Raw genomic sequence first — 1,332 nt, forward strand, 5'->3', positions numbered from 1 at the left:
CCGAGCTGCCTCCCCTCAGGAGAGGCGCCACAGGGGCTTATTCATCATTTGCCAAGCATAATCAGCTCAGACGGTAGCTTAGAAGATTTCTGCAGGCTCCCGGATTGTCAGAACAACATTCTCATTGACTTGGCTATTCTTGCCAACAATGCATCTTGAGACATTAGTGACTTTCACCAGTCTGTTCAGCAAGGTGATGATCTTGCAATTTCAAAGGCCATTAATCTATATTCTGAACCTCCTCTATCTATACCCCGTGACCCCCCCAATCATCATCAAGGATCCGGAGAGAGGCCTGACTGCTGGAATAGAAATTTCCAAACATATGATGACACTCACTTTCTGAATCATCAGCAGATTCACCCCGTCTGTTGCAGCACTGACATTGATGTGCCTTGCTCCTACAGCATAAGCGACGACTTCCTCAGCAACAAACAGCTCAGAAGACACAAGTGAGAGCCACAGCAATCAGAAAAACCAGCTACAAAGCAGCTTCACATTTCCTCTACACCATCTATAAAAGGTTCCTCCACAATCCTTCACTTCCATTTTCTGTCACTACAGCTCAATGAGTGTCTGCAGTTTCTTTCTTGACTGTTTGAAGGCGCTTTGGCGAGTTGCATGCCCGACTCAGCGCCAGCAATGTGGAGAGGAGACAAGAGTGTGCGGCCAGCCGGTCGCTCGGCTCCTCACAAGGTTGGAAAAACTCAGCGTGAGCGCGGTGAGGGGAGAAAGGGCCACAGAGACAGGCTGTGGTGATGGCTCCCTGAGGATGACACACAGCTCCTGAGCATGATGGAGGAGCGCCGACCCTGGCCGGATATAGAGAGGTGTTTTCCAGAAAGGACGGAATCAGCACTGCATCAGCATGTGTCTACGCTTCAGAAACACGAGAGAGGAATGCGTACAGCTGAACCCGCCGGTGTCACAGCAGCATCTGCCAACCCCGGAGACTGAGACATAATGCTAATCCATGTACATGGGGACGCCACTGCTGCATGAGTTCTATTTTCAGACTTCGTCCTCATATATTGTTGGCTGCTGCGCTGTGCTTCAATGCCTGAAGGGAGCATCCCGAGACGAGCACCCCGTGATTGCCCCCCATTTCTTGGTATACACAGAGGGCTCCCTTCACCTCCAGATCCATCGTTCTTCTCACTCTGAAGCATAACCCAAGCATCCCCAGTCCTGGTTAGCAACTGGAGCAACATCCCGCATCAACGGCCCTTTCCGCCATCCCGATACGCAAGCTATACGTCAACGGAGAGGTAAAATCGTGACCTCTCTTTCGGCCGTTGGGTATATGTATGGCCATTCCCCCCCCCCCCCCCC

Source organism: Histoplasma capsulatum, genomic scaffold, assembly GCF_000149585.1.
Source record: "Histoplasma capsulatum NAm1 scaffold_5 genomic scaffold, whole genome shotgun sequence".
Taxonomy (NCBI): domain Eukaryota; kingdom Fungi; phylum Ascomycota; class Eurotiomycetes; order Onygenales; family Ajellomycetaceae; genus Histoplasma; species Histoplasma mississippiense.